Here is a 10,447-nt window from a genome sequence, read left to right on the forward strand (position 1 = left end):
GGCTACCCTCTCACCAGGCACACCCTGTATTTTCCTCTCCTTCAGGGGTTTTGCCTGGCTAGATCATGTCTAGAAGGCAAGGCAGCCCTCAGGCTGTTCTATAACCTCGGGGCTGCTGCAGCTAAGGCACTGCCCCTGGCAGCCAACCTTCACGAAGCGCAGCCACACAGAGGCTGAATTCACAGGGCTGAAGTAGGGAGAGGCAGCTACTGAAGGCCATGAAGGATGTCAAGGTATGCACAAAATGCCTAGAATTGGACCTAAAAGCATCATTAGGAGGCAAGCAGACAGTTTGCATCCCCTGAAGCTTCCGAGTCACTTCCAAGGGCAGCCCCATGCAGAGAGCATTACAGTACTCAATCTTACATAGGTATGGATGCAAGAAGCAACAGCACCTATGCAACATAGTAATAGTAGTAATAGTGCCACTGTATTCTGCTCTGATCAGACCTCACCTGGAGTACTGTGTCCAGTTCTGGGCACCACAGTTCAAGAAGGACACTGACAAACTGGAACGTGTCCAGAGGAGGGCAACCAAAATGGTCAAAGGCCTGGAAACGATGCCTTATGAGGAACGGCTAAGGGAGCTGGGCATGTTTAGCCTGGAGAAGAGGAGGTTAAGGGGTGATATGATAGCCATGTTCAAATATATAAAAGGATGTCACATAGAGGAGGGAGAAAGGTTGTTTTCTGCTGCTCCAGAGAAGCGGACACGGAGCAATGGATCCAAACTACAAGAAAGAAGATTCCACCTAAACATTAGGAAGAACTTCCTGACAGTAAGAGCTGTTCGACAGTGGAATTTGCTGCCAAGGAGTGTGGTGGAGTCTCCTTCTTTGGAGGTCTTTAAGCAGAGGCTTGACAACCATATGTCAGGAGTGCTCTGATGGTGTTTCCTGCTTGGCAGGGGGTTGGACTCGATGGCCCTTGTGGTCTCTTCCAACTCTATGATTCTATGATTCTATGAACATATATAGTCGGTAAAATGTCAATCCTGGCCACACTGGTCTCCAAACGTGGTACTTCTATGTGAGAGATTTTGCCATGTTTATTATATCCACTACCTATGTTTTCCATGCAGAAAACACATGACAGAGCCTTAAGGGTTTCAGCTGTATTTATTACACATTCTCTTTGCTGCAGGCTGAAGCTGTACCAAACACCTGCCAATCCACTTCCCTGAAGCTTGACACCCATTGATTACAATGGACTCCTTTGCTTACAGGCTCGGTGCTCTCAAGTGTATTCACTATTTGCCTCATGGTGATTCTGAACAACACCCACCTGCCCCTGTCTGCTGTTGGGAACAGAAGCACACCTAACACCTAGTTCCCTGGGGAAAAGGAGCACTTCCTTCTGCGTCACAAAGTTGCCTCACGAGAACTGGGCCAGAGAATTCGAAGCACATCTGGCCATTTGAGGCCCCCAAGCCCTGCTGTCTGCCATGCAGATCCAGAGCAAACTCTTTGGCACTCCTGTCCCCAGCCGGCCATCCCTCGGTTGCCTTCGATTGGCAGAGCGGCCTGTTAGTGGCATGCTAGCCAGCTGCAGGCTTGCTGTGTTTTCATGCTAAATTCTCCTTAGAGATGTCAGCTGCCACAATGTGTCATTTCTGCTTCACGGAGCTGGCTGGCTTATACAGCCAGGAACAAGTTTCTGCAAAAAAGAGAGAGAGAGAGAGAGCGTGTGCGTAGCATGACATGATGCCACTTCCTTAACAAAAATGAAAACAGTTGCTAGCAAAATGATAGGTCAACCATGCTGAGATTTCACAGAAGGCTGCCTGGTTGGGAGAAATAATGGAAATTTTTGCCTACCGGTAATGCAACCGAGCTCTTGGTTAGGATGCGGATGTGACACAAAACACACACAGCAGGACTTCAGAATCATGGAAACATCAGGAACACAACTTGTGTGTAGAACCAAAATGGGTTGATAATAGTTGTTAAGGTTCTTCCCATACCACAACCAACCCTTTCAAGTCCCCAGGTCCACAAATGATCTGTCATCTCTTTGTCTCACATGACTTCTGTTCAAGCCAACTCCTTGCACAACCCCCTCACTCACAAAACCCAGGCTCAAAGGTTGCAGAACCTTCCACTGAACATATTTCCGGCTGAATGGCAGGAGCTGGCCTGGGTTCCTCCCTTCTCCATCCAAGGATGCCAAACTGAATACAAAACTATTTTTCACCCTACAGACCAAGGAAAAATGAAGCCTACTAGGGAATTCACTTGACAGGGCATATAGCAGAATGCCAGTTCTGGTCTTTGAACTGTATTCTTCTGCATGCATGACACCTCCACAGTAGGCTTAGTGACAACAATGCAAACATTTCTTAGCCAACCAAATAATAGGAGGGCACTCAAGATGATACCAACATTCTTAAAAGTTCATGTTAAGTTTTCACGTTATCCAGAACTCCTTCTACATCAGGCAGTATGTTACCAAAGCAGAGGGGCTGATGGGAAAGGCATTCTGGGGCACTTAATTGTCATGACTAGCTGTAGTAATTGCCACTGGAAGAGCATCTATGTTGCATGTGGAATAATAATCATAATAATCATAATAATAATAAATTTATTATTTATACCCTGCCCATCCGGCTGGGTTTCCCCAGCCACTCTGGGCAGCCCCCAACAGATTTAAAACAGAATAAAACATCAAACATTAAAAACTTCCCTAAACAGGGCTGCCTTCAGATGTCTTCTAAAAGTCAGATAGTTGATTATTTCCTTGACTGATGGGAGGGCGTTCCACAGAACGGGCGCCACCACTGAAAAGGCCCTCTGCCTGGTTCCCAGTGACCTCACTTCTTGCAGGGAGGGAACCGCCAGAAGGCCCTCGGAGCTGGACTTCAGTGTCCGGGCAGAAAGAAGGGAGTGGAGGCGCTCCTTCAGGTATAATGGGGTGAGGCCATTTAGGGGTTTAAAGGTCAGCACCAACACTTTGAATTGTCCTCTGAAACATACTGGGAGCCAATGTAGGTCTTTCAGGACCAGTGTTATGTGGTCTCGGCGGCCACTCCCAGTCACCAGTCTAGCTGCTGCATTCTGGATTAGTTGTAGTAACCTTCAAAGGTAGCCCCACATAGAGCACGTTGCAGTAGTCCAAGCGGGAGATAACTAGAGCATACACCACTCTGGCGAGGCAGGTAGGGTCTCAGCCTGCATACCAGATGGAGCTGGTAAACAGCTGCCCTGGACACAGAATTGACCTCCATGGACAGCTGTGAGTCCAAAATGACTCCCAGGCTGCCCACCTGGTCCTTCAGGGGCACAGTTACCCCATTCAGGAGCAGGAAGTCCCCCACACCCCCTGTCCCCCCAAAACAGTACTTCTGTCTTGTCAGGATTCAATGTCAATCTGTTAGCCCCCATCCATCCTCCAACCGCCTCCAGGCACTTCAGGAATGTCCCTGGTTCAATCTCCAGCATTTCCAGATAGGCTTGTGAGTGTTCCCCGTCTGAAATTCTGTAGATGGACCAATGACTCAGTGTAAAACAGTTTCCTATACACCTTAAAAATAACCATACAAATAAACAATAAACCAGTGAGCATGAAATTATACTTGCTAATCATCTGATACAACACAGTATTTAATGGCTCTAATCTTCTTTGATTTTCTCCAATAAAAGATGGAAAGAAACCCTAAATCTTAAGCACATCAAAGCTTCCTTCAGGTTTCACAAGATATTTCTCATCAACACACCCTCGAAGCAGCTTCATGTCACAATCAGTCTGCTTATCCCCAGCAGAGGGATTCCATCTTTATTATAATTTTTTCTGACACTCATTCTCTTACTTGTTTTATCTAACGCGCTTCTAGGCCAGGGAAGTTGAGGACAAATTGGTCCATGTTTTAACATGCTGTCTACCCTCACAGTTTACAGAGACTTATAAAGTGCTTCTTTGAAGTTCTAAAAGATATTAATAGTTATCCAACCTTGCCTAGAGGTTTGCATTGCCAGTGTGTGTTTTCTCTTTGACAGCCTCAGGTTGCATCCCGTCTCCCTTGCTGGCTTCCAGTCATGAAAGAAGGAAGAGAGTTACTACAATTCAGGCATCTAAATATGTAACTTTCTTTAATCAGAAATTAGAACCACCACTGAACGCGGGGCTTGTGCTTGAGGGCAGCGTGAGATGTAAATTCACAGGACAAATTAAATGGGTAAAATTAGTCAACTGTGCAAAGGCTACTGTGGGCTTTATGCATCATACAGTTCTGACACTTTTCCTTCATAGGTTGGAGTCTTGAGCATACTTGCCAGGAAGCAAATGCACTCAGTGGATTGGGATCAGTTAGTTAGTAAAGCACCAGTGTGATCCAGTGGATATCCAAATGGACTTAATGCTTGCAGCAGAGCTGGCCCTATCCTTAGGCAGAATGAGAGGGGCAACTCAGGCCGTAGTTGCTGAGGGTGCTGAGTGGACAGAGCTGTGTGTGCCACGTAATCTACCCTGCATCCTCTAAGCTACTCTGCTGTGCAGTGAAACCAGTGTTGAAGTCAAGTTGCAAGGGCCATTCCAATTAGCTTCTGTATGTGGAATGGGCAGGAGTGCCACCTTGTTCTTTTCCTCAGGCAGCAAAATGTATTTGGCTGACAGTGGCTGGGAGGACTGTGTCCCATAAAAATCTAAGACTTGCCTAACTGGATCAGACTAAAGTCCATTAGCACAGTGAGTCCATTTCCCACAATGGCTAGCCAGATGCTTTTGGGAAAACCACACACAGATAATGGTGGCAGCCCCCAGCTCTTATTATTCCTCCCCCTCCCAGCACCTGGCATTCAGAGGGATACCCATATATGCTGGACTTCAATTTGGCAGAAGGTTGGGATAAAAAGGTCACCAGCCATGGGTGGAAGAGAGAAGGCTTACTGTGTAGAATTCCTGGGCAGAGCTTTCAAAAAGACTCAATTAATTTCAGAGCAAGGACCAGGGTCGTGCGATGAGAACCTACCAGTGGCCAAATTCTGCCTCACCAGGCACTCAAAATGACAGCAGACATTTGTAATATTGCACTGAGCATCATTAGTTCACAGTGCCTTTCTTAACTCAGATACAGTTGTGTGGCCTGTGCAGGGTCCTACAAATGACAAGTCCAGTCTGTTTCAAGAAGATATTCAGGAAAGTGTAAGGCAGTGAAAGGCGTATCATCCAGCAGTGGCTGCAACTGAAGGAGGATGCATACAGACATGTAAGCAAAATCAGTGGTGACAGACAACAAGGCTCACAGCTGCTCTTTGCAGTTCTTCTCTTCTCTCATAAGGAAACAGCCAAATCAACCGGACAGCAACTGCCATTGCCCTTCGTCTGGCGCTTTGCAGTGGCATATAGATGCTTTTCCAGAGAATTTTAACCCTCTTCACAAAGGCTGTTCTTTATCCCCATTTTCAAAGGATTACCCACTGCTGATGGTGCTTTACAAACTAGAACCACAGGCCAGGATCCAAAGTGCCTCCTAGGTGTGTGCAAGTGAGCCTGCACATATTCTAAGGTTTGCTGTACTGAAAGAACACCTCAAACACCCAAAAGGGTTGGAATTGCCCAGCACAGAAGGCTGTGCTCAGAAAAACAGGGACCTCAGATCTAGCCATATACTGTGGACAGGCTCCTCCTTGTTAGCCCTTTGAATCCAAGCTATAGAATAGGAAAATCACCTAGTGTAGCCTCTTCTCCCAGGACTTCGTTCCACTTTTAACATGCATCACGTTCTCTCTTGTTTATATACGTGATGCAAAACCATCATTAGAATCAGTGGTTGTTGGTTTTTCCAGGGGGTACTCAGGTACCAGCACCTCTTTTTGTTAAAAAGTGTGGTACTTACTGTAATAACCTCATGGCAGGTACCGGCACCTATTTTTTTTTGGGGGGGGGAGCACTAACTAGAACACATTAGAAAAGTAGGTCTGTAGCTATGATATACACATGTGTTGCTCAGGTGAGAAGCTGAGGCTATAAATTACCGTATTATGCGCTGTTAGGAAATGGGTGGTTAGCCAGTTCCATTGGCTGGTGTGCTGTTGTGAACAAATGGCAAACCAATGTGAAGCTCCTTCACCAAAGCATGGCATTCCACATAACTCTCTGAGAATAAAAACCTGGAGGTAAACAGGAGGCTTATGGTTTATGGATTGAGACCTAAAGAACCAAGACAGTCAAGAGTCGGGTGGAAGATAAGTAGAGCCCTGATGGATCGGGTCAATGACACATCTGGTCCAGCATCCTGTTCTCACAGCGGCCAACCAAAAGCCTGTGAGAAACTCGCAAGCAGGACCCAGCACAAGAGCACTCTCCCCACCCTGTAGTTTCCAGCAACTGGCATTCAGAAACATTATTGCCTCTGAAAGTCAGCAAGAAAACAATAAATACAGAGCTGGAAGCCTACATTCTAATACAGCTGCCCTGTCATAAGGATGACAATAGCCCTGTGGGCTGATTGGAGTATGCTGCCGATTACCAAGGCATTATTGTGTCCTAGAAAGGAGGCGTCCTGACAGGTCTGCTAGCCCCCTCCAGTTGCTCAGCACCCAGTGGCTGAGCCTACAAAGCTGACATGGCAGCTACGACAGGGGGCTGTCAATGGCGCTTAGTGTTATGGCGCCGCTGGGCAAGGTTGCTTTTAACTTTGAGAATTAGCCTTCAATTTGGCTGCATTAATAGGCAATGAAAACCAAGGATGAAGAGGGGAAGTTTCTGCAGCTGCTGCCCTCTCCGCTTGCTCTCTAGGACAAATGCTACAGTTACAGTAGGAGACTACAAGGACTATGGGGAAGTAGGACTATGAGGAGAGACTGGCCATATGTCTCTGGAAGATGGGCTGATAAGGGAGGCCAGATCTCCCTTATTTGAATGAACAAACAGCCCCAAGGGATGAAGGATGACCCTTTAGAGTACTGTACTACCACCAACATAGACCTCTGTAGGTCTGGAGAATCCCTAATTTGTGAACAGGCAGGCATATGCTCTGTTATCAGTCTCGCTGCAAACTGCTGCCTGGTGATGGGAAGTGCCGCTTGGAGGCTGGCTAAGCATATTTTATTGATCAATATTACATTATATGTTGTTATCTTTGTTTCGTTGACTTTTTTTCACTCCTAGAATGAGGTATCTTCAGCCAAAGCTATCTGCTTGTTTACTTTGGGAGTCCCTAATTTACAGCCAGGCAGGTTCATAGTCTGTTACCAGTGTACTGTCTAAGTATAGGAAGTGCTGCTTACAGGCAGGTCTGTAGAGTAGTGTCTTAAGTGCACAGCAAACAGAAAATGGACTTATTCCAACTCAGAATGGTAGATGTCGATGAGTGCGGCTGCTTGATAAACAGTGGAGCCTCAGGGCTATCATTGTGAAATGGAAATTGCTGGCATTGTCCACCATTTTGTTGGAAAGGGAAGTGGTCATGCAAGCATTTTCATTATTTCTGTTCAGAGAACAAATCACAATGTCATTGCTTTATGAAGACAGAATGGGGCTGATACCTTAAGGCTTACAGAAAAGTCACAATGTTGCTTCATCATGTGGGTAGGTCAACTTAGGCTGAATTTATCTCATCAAAATGCAACTAACTGATAATGTCAAATTGTTTCTAGATCAGACTGCTACTATCACTTTTATTCCTCCACAGCAAGCTTGAATTTTGCTAACACTACCTACAAGTCAGTGGCAGGGTGAAATTATTTAATGTACCTTAAGAGACCGCACCAGATAACAGTGTCCCAGCCTTTATGCACTCTAAAGGTTGATCAACTCTAATGTGGAGCCATATGTTGCTGCTTAAGGAGTTTCTGCTTGAACTAAAACAGCAGGGCAGCTAAGACGAACTATTCCCTCTAAAGAAAACCTAGGGGGAACCATAGGCTAAAATAGGACTCACAAGCAACTTAATATTTGAAATAGAACTATATATTTGTTCAGTTCTCGCTTTTAGTGGACAAAACTAATTCCAGCTTCAACCATGGAGTGAAGTCCAATTCTGAAGATGATTATGAAGTCATTCTCTTTTATTGTTTATTGACAAATTATCCTTGCATATTCTCAGTCTTAGTAGCTCGAGCTATTTCTTCATTTTAAAACAGATTTTTATTTTTAGCCTCCCTGTTTGGCATAACAATACTAAAACAATCAACATACTGTAACACACAAATAAACACCATTAAGATGCTTAAACAACTTGTATGAATTATCCAATAACTGCATAGCTCAAGCTATTAAAAGCCAGTCCAAATACTGATCGTCTGGAAAATGTTTCTAAAAATTAGGTGGGTAGAGGATTTTCCAACATGTTTGCATAGCTGCTACTCATAAGTCTTTTCCCCTGGTCAGGAAAAAAAGGGGGAGGGGGCATCAAACCACATACAAAAACTACAACACTTTCAGTCTGGCACCATTTTGGGGTGGGATTCAGTCACAAACAGAAAACTCACGTTGCACAATGATAGCTGATTGGGAGGTGCTGTGCTACAAATCTGCTTCCCCAAAAGTAACAAGAAAAAATGCACTGGGAAGTGTGGGATAACACTTGTTTTGATGCAATGTCATCTAACATCCCTCCAAACAGCTTGGAATGAATGCTCGATAAATAGCTGATGTTGTCCATTCTCACTGCAAACAAATCTGTTTATTGAGCCTTCATCCTGGAAACACACACACACATCAAACAGCAATAAAGCAAAATAAACCACCTCCAACCATAGAATCATAGAACTGTAGAGTTGGGAGGGACCACAAGGATCATTTGGTCCAAATCCCTGCAATGCAACTCACCCACCAACTGCTTTTTTTGCTGCCTCATGTTTCCTTGGTGCCATGCTAGGCTGGTGTTCTTGCTTGAGTCATCAGGATTACATTGACTGAATTACTTCCTTAGCCCGAATAACAGAGTAATTTCCAAACCACCCATGCAAATTATATATGTAGCTTTCTCTGTATTAGGAACACCACATAATTTTCTTGAAACAAAGCAAAGCACCTCATGCAGCCTTCCATTTACTTCAGCATGTGAGCACATACAAAGATGGAACCAAGAGCCACATTCAGTGGGACTAAACCAAAATAGTGCAGTATTAGTTAGTTAATTCAGCATTCTGGTTGATTTTCATCAACCGTACCTAGAAATGCTAATGTTTATGTGTATATAAATGCCATAAATAAATAAATAAATAAATAATGAGGAACCCAACTGTTCCATTACTGGCACTCTAAGGCTATATTCAGTATATAATACAGCTCCTATTTTGCCATAACGACTTGGGGTGGAGGTAGACAAGAAATGTCCTATGCAAGAGTTTTGATAAATGGACTAATATTAAGCAAATGCACACACCCCCAGTCATAAATGTGAGCCAACTGTTTGGTCTGAAGAATTTTAGCAACATATTAGGAGAAAAGGAAAAATGAGCATGATGGCTAATCTACCAGGAAACGATGCTCAGATATTAGAGATGACCGAATAAGTTGATGTTCACTGACTGTCACCAGTTCCTGTAATAAGCTGAAACCTTTTCCTTTATCTCTTAACCACATGACATGTATAGCCTTTTATCGTAACATCATGGGCTATGAATCCGCTTTTCCTGAAGTTTCAACTATCCTTCTATCTGTACAAAGATTATACCAAATACTCCCATAAATGTGTTTTGCTCAACTAATCTAGGCCAGATACAACCTGATCCAAAAAACAACAACAGTAAACAAAACTACAGCCGTACAAATGGGAAGGGGGTTGCAGAAACTGAGAACACAACATCACATATGCCAAGGATCCCAAAGGAAAACAGGTCCACCTTAACCAAACCTCGCTCACCTGTTCCCCGTTTTTCAGAATCTGTTGTCTGCTGCTTCTCTGTCCCTCTTATGCTGCCTCCATCTCTGTGTCTCCTTAAACTTCTGATTCTCAAAGAAGTTTGAATGACTCCTTGTTCGTTTGGGTATTGCATAGAAACCACTGGCAGCTGAATGACTGGTATCACGACGTGACAACCATTTGGGGGTCCTGCTTCTGAGTCCTGCACCATTTTGAAATGACCAGGAGTGGGAGAAAAATGCAGTGTGTGTGTGTGTGTGTGTGTTGTATTCAATCTCTCCCCACTTCTCTCACTTTCTAACCCTGTTTTTAACTCAGGAGAGTGTTTCTACTATTAGGGTTCTCCAGGCATCAGCATGATCTGTGAGCTGCTCTGCTTCTACCTCAACCACTACCGTGCACACAATTTCATAGGCACCCCATGCGCAACTTCAAAAGGAACAGCCAAGCGACACAAATCCAACTGAAAACAAAATGGCCCCCTTCTTCTCCCCCTCTTCTCTTACCACTCTTCGTCTGTCGAGGTGCAACGAGCACCTCCAGGGAGGAAGGGAGCTCCCTCCACTAAGGGACTTCGCCAAACCAGGTAGAGCCAGCGGGGAAGGAAGCAGTCTTCTCCAAGAGGCCTCCAAGCAGGAGGCA

The 10,447-nt window shown here is 44.8% G+C and overlaps 1 long non-coding RNA gene across 1 annotated transcript in view; it reads right to left on the minus strand.

Annotated features, from left to right (window-relative positions):
* The window catches only part of LOC308470679, a 33,156-nt gene extending 22,710 nt beyond the window's left edge, over positions 1–10,446 (minus strand). The window contains exon 1 of the long non-coding RNA XR_013982543.1: positions 10,312–10,446. This is a non-coding gene — a long non-coding RNA (uncharacterized lncRNA). The remainder of the gene's footprint in view (positions 1–10,311) is intronic.
* Between the last annotated feature and the right edge of the window lies 1 nt (position 10,447).

This window comes from Podarcis pityusensis (assembly GCF_964106645.2).
Source record: "Podarcis pityusensis genome assembly, chromosome: 2".
In the NCBI taxonomy this organism is placed as follows: domain Eukaryota; kingdom Metazoa; phylum Chordata; class Lepidosauria; order Squamata; family Lacertidae; genus Podarcis; species Podarcis pityusensis.